At 29.3% G+C, this 10,034-nt stretch overlaps 1 long non-coding RNA gene across 1 annotated transcript in view; it reads left to right on the forward strand.

The window, feature by feature from the left end:
* Window positions 1–10,034, forward strand: part of LOC136795998 (uncharacterized) — a 301,995-nt gene that overhangs the window by 71,028 nt on the left and 220,933 nt on the right. The window contains exon 2 of the long non-coding RNA XR_010843697.1: window positions 6,992–7,028. This is a non-coding gene — a long non-coding RNA (uncharacterized lncRNA). The remainder of the gene's footprint in view (window positions 1–6,991; window positions 7,029–10,034) is intronic.

Below are 10,034 nucleotides of genomic sequence, written 5' to 3' on the forward strand. Positions count from 1 at the left end.
AATTTATTTGACTTTTACATAATTATATAAATTATTAGTACATAATAAAGAATTGAGATTACGTGTCTATAATCGCATATTCACTGGTTTATTGATCACCCTATCTCAAAAACGATATAAGTCGTCCCTCGTATACATTAGACATGAAATTAGGCTGGATTCATAAAATTCACACTATGACAAATTTTTCAAACCAAAAATAAAACTTTTTTCCGGGGTAACCGTAAAACTTTCAAATACATTTTAACAACTCATTTGAAAAATTATGTAATTTATAACAAAACAGTACTAAAATCTATATAGCACCAGTATTTGTAAAGATATGGCCTTTGTATCCATGAGTACACAGTAAATATTCTAAACAGGTTTCCATGGAAACTATTTTAATCTTTATAATAGAACCTGCCTGCTTGTGTCTGTAATATCTCACTCAGTTAATGGTCGCTGTAACTCAAACAAGCTGAAATTATTACTGGAATTTCTTCTTGTGCTGATTATGTGCAATGGAAATTTATAAATAATAATAAACATAGAAATAATGAGTTTTATTAAGTGACAACCACAGTATTTCTAATATTACTATAAACAGACGTTCCTAAGCTTAAGACACAGTCAATACTGCGACACTAAGCTTAAATTAACTTACTAGGAAACAATAATACAAAACAAGTGTTTTCTAATCTTCTATGATTTTACGCCCTAGCCTCAAACCATTATTTGTTCCTTTTGAAGAAGAGCGCATCCATTTAGGGAGCGGCACTGTAAAAGGAATAGGTTTCTTGATGGTGCAAGACGGTGAGATATTCCTCAGCTCCTATAGTTCATGAGGACCTTCATGTCAAATGTATGATAAATATTCTTAGCCAAACCTTGACAGATATAAAAGAAAAGGATAAGATGGAGTAAAATTCTTGACAATAAGCTCTGTATCAATCTAATTAAGTTTAATTTAATTATATCACGAAATTAATTTATGAAAATAATATTTATTGAATTAACATTTTACAGATAGAACCAAAAAGTAAAACATTTTTTTTTTTTTTTTTTTTTTTTTTTACGATATCGGAGTTCAACATATTTTTACGTAAGCCCGATAATGTTTTGAAATAATATTAAATTAGGATCGCTAAAATTACAAGAAAGAATGAAATGTGTCAATATTAATCCTTTTTTTTATGTTAAATATTTATATTCATGGGACATACGTACGGCTTGAATACTTCTGGAGTCACAGAAAACGAATCGTCGATTGATCTTCATAACTCGTAGTTGCGAAAAAATACATTTATAAAAACAATAATAAAATATTCAACAGATCATATTAGAATTATTGTGTATCGATTATCATGTTGTAGGACAATAAATCGTTTCTGAATTCAAGAACTCTTTCAGGAAATCAAAAAGTAGAAATTTTTTTTTTAAATCGTACAATGTATTTTTTTAAAAACTTAGTACCGGTATCTGTGATCGCAATGAACATAGTTGCATACGTGGAAATTTCCACCCGTACGAAAATATGGGGTAAATACCTATCAAATTAAGGATTTTCCAACTTTCTAATGGCTGAAAAACTTGTCAAATAATCGGAAATTAAGTAAAAATATTTTTAATTCTGATTCAGAGAACCACTGATTCCTTATGTACAATCTTTCAAAAACTCATAAGTCTAACATTTATATCACAATATGATTAATACAATATACACAATATACTATCCAATGACCCTTTGAAGGCTAGAGGCGATAATATAAAACTAAAATTTAACCATGAACAAATGTTGATATAACATAAAAATTGTGTTTTTTCATACCCATGAATTCTAATGATAATCTTATAATTTTCTCATTTTCAATTACATAAATTATTTCTTTTTCATTCAAACGAAACTAGTTTTCCTTTTCATTGCTTGGAGATTATTGCCTGTCATCATTGTCAAGTTAATGAAGCACTAAAAAAAACTCTCCGATTAGTAGCTTATCTGTGAACTTTCTGTTTGATGAAAAAAACGTTCTCTTAATTGCCTACAAAAAAAATTCCGTAGATTGTTTGGACCTTCAGAGATATCCCGGCGAAATGGAAAGTTCTTATCAGTGCGGACTCCTCATCTTACCAAGCACATCGCATTTATATTGAGCGCAACGGAATAAGTTTACCAGGACAAAGAAGAACTTGTGGACTGATGGATTCCTATTTGTCAGCGCCTTAATAATTCAAAATAAAAAAAAGTATTAAATATGCTAAAAGTAAAAAAAAAATATATATGTAAAACATATATAGTTATATCAAAAACTAAAACTATGTTCTGACAATGAAATAATAAAATTATAACATACAAATTACCTTAAATAAAATTAACAATTATATTGTACGATATTTATAAACATAATTGGATAAGACTATATTTCAGACTGATAAATTAATAATTTATAAATACAGCATGAACACAAAATGATCTAAAATCACTTAAGTTTTTAAAATAAAAAAAAAATCTATTATTTAATAATTTACTAATACTAAGCTCACCATAGTTTATTTTGATTACATTTTAAAAGTTAAATTTAAAGAAACATTAGAAAATGGTAATAAGTTATTATTTAACGATTGATAAACAAACACAATAATTAATACATACCTACTGAAGTTTAATATTTTACCCGTAATTAATGATATAAATAATCATGTTGGAATGATAAGCGAGGTTTTAGCATTTAGGACTTAAGAACTACAATATGATTTATTGAAGACTGTCTAATCATTTTTCTCAATATTGAGTGAGCATGTGTTCATCCATTTTTGAACTTCATAAAAAACTGTCGTTATTTGTGCCATCTGCTACTAAACCATTTTGTATACCATATCTTCAGTAATTACACTGACTTCGGAATTCATAATATAAGCATTATTTTAAGACTTATTCTCATAGAAAATTAAATCAAAAAATATTTTATAATGATTATTTCCCGTTTATATGCGTCCTGTAAGCGAAAATTTTGCTCCTTCGGTCTCATTGGTTCGAAAATATTCCCAGCATAAAAAAAAATTTAAAATCCTATTTCCATTATGAGAACTATTTTTTTTAAAAATTTGATAACAAAAATTATAGTGAGACATCCTGCATAAACAAGGTGTCTGGAAAGTCAATATCTATTCAAGGATGTTTTTCTAAAAGAGGAAATTCTGTGGTCCGGAGGTTGTTAAAAAAAATCACGAAACCATATGATATTTTGTTCCTTTAAAAATGTTTCAAATCTTTTTTTGCAAATTAGGCTTGATTTTAAACATTTTGCCTATTCTAATATTCAACAATTTTAAATTTCTAATTTAAATAGTTTTTTTTATTGGAGTACTATCAATGATTAGATGTTTCTTTCATTCGTTCACATGTTTCTTTCATGTCATTTTATCACTAACATCAAATTAACTTGTTGTGTATATTTTTATTTATACAGTTCTAAATAAAAATAATTAACTTATAATTTTTTTTTATTTTAGTATTAGTAAATAATTTCAATTAACAAATTGAACATTGAGCAAAAAATGACGCTTAAAAAATTAAACAATAATGTCTATTTCCTCCAATTTTGCAAAGAATCGATAGTATATATCAATAACCTATTTCACAGTGGTGCTAAGTACATCTCAAATAATTTTATCTTTTTTAAAATTAGAAGAAGTATACTTAGCACCACTGTGAAGTATGGCTATGGATATATAAAGTGAGAGAGATGTTTTGTGAAATAGCCGATTGAGGCAACAATTATAACTACTTGTCAGTAGCTTTCCCTATGAGACAAAAGCTGTCCATTAAATCGGTGATGACACAAGCTAATGGAAGAGGACGCAGGAGTGTGGTAACCCGATTTGCGACTGTCTAGTGATTAAGCTATGTTTACCTTAGCGCTTCAGGTACCATCTAGGTGACAAGGGCCGTCTGAATTGCCAATGCCAATGTAACCCAACCCTGCCATTAGGCATGACTATCCAATAGCTTCATCATGTGGTACCCGACATAGAATGGCAAAACGCAATAATACATACTTTGCCAATTCACTTGCCCCATAGTGTGGCCATTCAATCACATAGAAATAGCATTATGAACATAACGGAAGTTAGTCAACCGCATCCGGTTTTTATGCAATACATTATTCTGTCTCTCTGTCCGGTTTAAGTGACTATTGTCGGGCAAAATAAAATACATTCTATTCTAAATAATAAAAAATCTACAATCTCTTTTATACAATTTCAAAATTCACTATACAGTTTCAAAGCGTTGAATGTACATGCATTGTATCTCTGAAGTAAAATATTTCTCTAATATTACAGGGTAGCAGTTTAAACGAATATATTTCTCTGAATAAAAGTATGCTTAGTATTTATTCACTTTCTGATGTGCCTTTGAAGTGAATTTATAAAACCGAGTTTTTATACTAACTCGATTTTACAACGGCTCTAAAAAAAATTTATCTGTATATCAATGTAGAATTAAATGATACTTAATATCAGATAGGTCTTGTTCTAATTAAAATACTCTGATAGGGCATAAATACCAAATTGTCAAAATTACTTCCTCTGAATTACCTTTAATTTAGTTTGAAATAATTAACCAACTTATTTTTTTATAAGCAATCAACAATGGATAAAAATAAAATATAAAATTATTTGATGATTAGCTAAAGGAAATGACAGGAAAATATTTTTTCTAAATTAAGATCAAAATTACGGAAATAAATGTAGTCATACAGACATATTATATATTTGTTCGAAGATGTTAGAAAAAATATATTTAACATAGAAATATGTAATGGTTATGGGTAAAAGCGAAAATCTCTTAAATAAAAGGTTCTAACATAGGTTTGACTCTAATGGTAGATGCGCATTGTAAGGCCGTTTCGGCATTCCGATCATTTTTTTCGTTACAATAATTATTTTATGAAATTTCACTAAACCTGATATGAAAGACTTTCAATTGATCGGATAATTCCTTAAAATCAATATTAGTATTTTCAATTTTGATTCTGTAACAATTTAGCATTGAATAAATGGCCAAGAGATAATAATAATTATAATTTTAGTTAATTGAAATATTTTTAAATTTCTTTCATAGTTTTGTAAAAGAAATATGTTAACATTTTACCCCGAAAAGTATTATTAAAAGTATAAATTAGAGTCAGCCAATTTGTTAATCAAACCGTTTATTTAGAAAATTAGTATAAGAAAGTATTGCTAAAGTAAATAATATAAAAATATCCGTTCGGAAACGAGTGAGAATTAATTTCAACTCAAAGTTGACTAGTAAAAGTAAAAGTTCTTTTTATCGAATAAAAGAGAGCTATTTTTTAAAAAGAATGTAACGTCTATAACAATGGAATTTGGAGAAAGTCACCAATAATTCTAGGTAAAGCAAAAACCATCTAGGTTACCCCGGATTAGTAAAAATTACTACCTTATTCTTTTACTAAAATTAATTATCAGAAATATTATTAACTTTTTTGTGTATTCCTTAGTAGTTTAAGACCAAGAAACTAAATTAAGTTTTTAAATCTGTGGTATGAAGTTTTCATGGTGGAAAGTTCCGTTTAAATATTTAGCGAAGGGAGGAAAAAATGTTATTTCACGCCATTTTTTTTAACTAGCTACAACTATATTGTACATAATATTAGTTAATAATTAATAAAATTGGGGAGCGAGTAACTCAGTGGTAAGGCTCTGAGTTATCAACTCCAACAATCCGACTGTAACAGATAATTATTCTGTTACAGTCACCGTGGGTCAGCCCTGTGGGTTAGAGCCCCATGAGTTAGGACCCAACCTCATAAAGTGGGTACCCTTAATTGGAAAAAAATATGGTGGTCGAACATGATTCTAAACAAATCATATCCTTGCCCAACTGTTGTTCTAGTAACTGTACTCCCTCACAAGGTTTTGCACCTCTGAGACCCAATAGCTCAATAGTTAACGCGATAACGTGTTTTTCAAAACCCACGCTTTTTTCTAGGTAACGAAAAATCAATATTTAGTTAATTTATTTTGGGTAATATCATAGAAACTACTACTCCAACGAACGGCGCACATGTGTCTATTAGCTCTTTATTGAGATGTAGTAAGCGGGAGCAGAAGCAACAATATCTCCTGTTTCTGGAGGTTGAAGGTAAAGACTCATAATAATATATTATTAAATAATATGCTATGAATGTTATAGTGTTATTTTTAGTTTTAAAAATATCGAGCTGAATGAAAAATGATGCCAAAAAATCAGTTTTTTTATCAAATAAAATAATGTTTAGAGGGTCGGACACCTTACTTACTTCAATATTCACATTTACTGTATACTCGGTAAAAATTTAATATTTTTTTAACAGTACTTAACAAGTAATTTTTTGTTTATAAGAAAGAAATCAACAAACATTTCTTTTTGGAACAGCCGAAATTTTTTATTCTTCCTTATCATGGTTAGCAGTCATCAAATTTACATTATAACTGTATATAATGTTCATTGAAATGATCAACTCATAATTCTTTTTTCATTCTCTTGGGCTTGTGGCCAAATTCTTCACAATAATTATCTTTTTTTCTGAAATGTTCCAGGTATATACACTTTAAATGTCGGATTAACTTGTCAATGTATAGCCAAAGTTTGAACAGGTTGGTCGAGTTAGATGCTATCTGAATATTCAAAAGCCTCCGTTCATGGTGTCGATCCATAACTGCCGCGGAAGGAGGCGTGACGCTTTGTGCTTCTTCGTCCGAACTTCCTCTTCGAATTATGTTCTTCGGTGGTTTCGCAACTCTTCGAGGTCCCTGTAAACGGCAGCTTCCGCATTTAGGAAGCAATTTAGATTTGGTAATGCTGAGTATAAAAGAATTGAGGTCTACGTAGATTTGTAGAGATGGTAGCTATGATGTCAACGTAGATGCTCAAACATACATGAAAACACTTACACAGCATTATGAGGTCTTTAAAATATTAATACATCTATATTTTTCGTTTCAGGCGCAGATAATTCTCCACGCAGTTTAATCATTGTGAGGTATGATCTGTTTTTTAAATTTATAAAAAAAAAGCTTCAACGATTATTAATAGATACTTAAGCCTTTAAAACCCTTAGACAACCATACAGAAAGAAATAAATCGAGAAAAAAAATTATGTAAAAATTTTAATACATTTTCTATAAAACATCTAAAGTATTTAGATATTAGTTTGAAAATTATATATTATTGAATATTACATTGTTTTAACTGTATAGGTACATTAATGGTATTTAAAATAGATCGGTTTAGTAATTAGCTAGAAAATACTATTTTTTGACTAGAGATTTTACAAAGAGGCGATGTGATCATCACCCACGCTCAGCCTCCAGACCTTTTTACTTCTTGTAAGAAGGAAGCTTTCATATAAGCTAGCTATATAAAGAAAGATTGTATTCTAAGAATATAACAACCAAAGGGTCAGTCGGAAGTATACATAAAGGAACAAAAAAAATCTTAAAATGCAAGTTATAAATCCGAAACCTTAAACCAATCTTCAGTACCATGCCAATGGTTTAAGAAAATGCAAATAAGAAATGATGCTCACAAGGAAAGATAATATTTATAGACTACAATTAAAGTAAATTGAGATACCACCCTAAATCTTTTAAATGAAATTTTAATTTTAGGAGAGCGGCCAGGCTCAGTGGTAAGGTAGTGTGATAATTTTATTACTGTAGTGGTTAGTTATCCCTGAGGATTTGACAGGGTTCATCCAGCCTTGTAAACTTGGCAACATTAATTAGGGACAAATCTGGTATTCGAGTTGATTCTGACTAAAACATCTATTAGCACAACCGTAGGTCTAGTAACAGTACTTACTTCCTTACAGAAGTTGTGACCCATCATGGGTAGTAGAGGAACAGATTTATTTTTTATTAAATAATGTAAAACAAGCAATAACCTTCATCAGGGCTAAGAACAAAGAACAAGATATCATCCAATGATTAAGAAAAAAAATAAATAAAAAGAGAAAATATATACAAAATGATTAAAGTAAATAATTGTACAGAATGAAAATTTGTAAAAATAAAGTGATGATAAAAGTTAAAAATAAAAAGTATATAAAGGTATTTACATATGTAAGTAAAATAACATAATCAAGGAAATTATATTATATGTAGTGTATAATAGAAATAGAAATTATCTATAGAGTATATAAGTTTAAATTTTAATTTCCTTAATTATGTTATTTTACTTACCTAATTTATTTATATTTAATTACTAATTACCATTTAATAATTGTTAATTTTTATTTAATTACCTATATATACGTTTTATTTTCCACTTCTTTCGTCATTTTATTTTTAATTATTTTCATTATGTACAATTATTTACTTTAATCATTCTGTATATATTTTCTCTTTTTATTTATTTATTTTTTTTTTGTGTATTATTTAGTTGTTTTCTTTTTCTTTGTTATAAGTCCTGATGAAGGCTGGAAATTCTGACCAAAGTTTTTTTTTCAACTTATTTGTGTTATTGTCTTACCACTCACTATCTTCTCTTCATAAAACTTTTTTTATGTCGGAATAGAAAAGATGCTGTTAACACTGAGTTCTAATACCCTCCCCTCGCTGATCCGGCTATAAGCTTTGCAAACGTAATAAAAATACCGCCCAAGGTAAAAAAAACAAAAAAACGTTCCTGGCTCGAGGAAAAACTAGCCCTAATTTTCATGCTGCGCCCTCACGGTGGTGATAAGTGAGAGTTAACATTTAAAAACGTATATACTTCTGCATGGAAATAAGCAGTTTTCAATAAAAAGTTAGTATATACACTTCTCAAACTTTTTTGAGGCCGTTATTAGCCGAATGGCTTGAGGCGTTGGTATTAACAAATTTGGAACTGCAGCGGCGCCAGTTCAAATCCGGCCTAGGAAGACGACTTATATTACTGAGGCGGTCCCACGAAATGAAAACATGACTCCCGCACTATAATTAGAATTATATGTCAGAGCTGACCAAGAAGAGGGTCATGAGTAAAAATAAATTTTTACTTGAAAATACAAATTCTATAGCTTAAACTTATTCACTTAATTTTAAAATTAAAATTTGAATTTCTTGAGTCAAATAGGTGTTACTAGTAAAGATTTACCTCATCAACATAACATGCTCTGATATTTTTTTTTTTTTTAATAGTTTTTCAAAAGTAGATACATCAACTTTTGACATAAGACCATTAATATGCTCTTCAGCTTTTATATCCCTGCTGATAAAAACACGCTATATAAGCAACGAAAATTACATTAAAACCCAACAAAAAGCAATCACTCAAAATAAAAGTAGGTTAGGCATAAGAAGGTCCTTGTAATCGATTGTATAAGGTAAATAGGAGAGTAAATATGAAGCGGGGTGGACATCTAGGTCATTACATAAATGCATCATTAGACAACCAATATTCAAGTCTTACTAAACCGGATTTGGTAACCGCAATATTTATTTATTATTAAGTTTTGTGATACTCATGTACGACTTAAATTTGAAAAAAAAAATAACGTAAATTTTTCACTTTAATCAACTAAACTACACATAAATGGAAATTCTCCTGAGAACGGTTGATTTCAGCTTGTAATGCCAAGAGCAGAAACTTAACGACTTTCTTGGTTGTTTGAGTTGGGTCTGCAATAAAGGAAAATGGAAGGATTCTCGTTAGGGGGATGAAGGTGCTATTTCACAATTGAACGCTTTTTTCAACAATCCCGTGAAAATTAGGGCTAGTTTTTCCTCGAGCCAGGAAAGTTTTTTTTGTTTTTTTTACCTTGGGCGGTATTTTTATTACGTTTGCAAAGCTTATTGCCGGATCAGCGAGGGGAGGGTATTAGAACTCAGCGTTAACAGCATCTTTTCTATTCCGACATAAAAAAAGTTTTATGAAGAGAAGATAGTGGTAAGACAATAACACAAATAAGTTGAAAAAAAAACTTTGGTCAGAATTTCCAGCCTTTATCAGAGCTTAGAACAAAGAAAAAGATAACAGCCAATGTATACAAAAAAAAAAAAAAAAA

The sequence above is a fragment of the Halyomorpha halys genome, unplaced genomic scaffold (assembly GCF_000696795.3).
Source record: "Halyomorpha halys isolate HHAL.00 unplaced genomic scaffold, Hhal_1.1 Scaffold858.1, whole genome shotgun sequence".
Lineage (NCBI taxonomy): Eukaryota > Metazoa > Arthropoda > Insecta > Hemiptera > Pentatomidae > Halyomorpha > Halyomorpha halys.